Source organism: Penaeus monodon, chromosome 21 (assembly GCF_015228065.2).
Source record: "Penaeus monodon isolate SGIC_2016 chromosome 21, NSTDA_Pmon_1, whole genome shotgun sequence".
NCBI lineage: Eukaryota > Metazoa > Arthropoda > Malacostraca > Decapoda > Penaeidae > Penaeus > Penaeus monodon.
The window spans coordinates 14,298,071-14,298,411 of record NC_051406.1 but is presented as its reverse complement, the minus strand read 5'-3'; positions in this window follow the sequence as shown (position 1 = coordinate 14,298,411).

Sequence of the window (341 nt, the reverse complement as noted above, 5' to 3'; positions counted from 1 at the left end):
ATAACTGAATAGCTATGCGGACGCCACGAGGGTAACTGAAAGCTAGCGGACGCCAGGGGAAAATTGTAGCTGTAGTACAATTTTTCCGTTCCGTGAGTTTGATCTGCCTCTCCGATTGCTGGATCTTTCAGTGACTGAGGAGGAACCCTAATCATGTTAAGATGTAAATAGAGTTAAGAAAAAAATAGTAAAATAAGTAGAGTGTTTTTCCCCAGACCTTCCTTTGCTTAGTGAACCCCCCCCTTAGTACTTAAGGGGGGTTTACACTGGGCATACTACCGAAAGAAGAATTAGGGATTTACGACAGGATACACGCCATACTTTTATCAAAAAAGGAATTT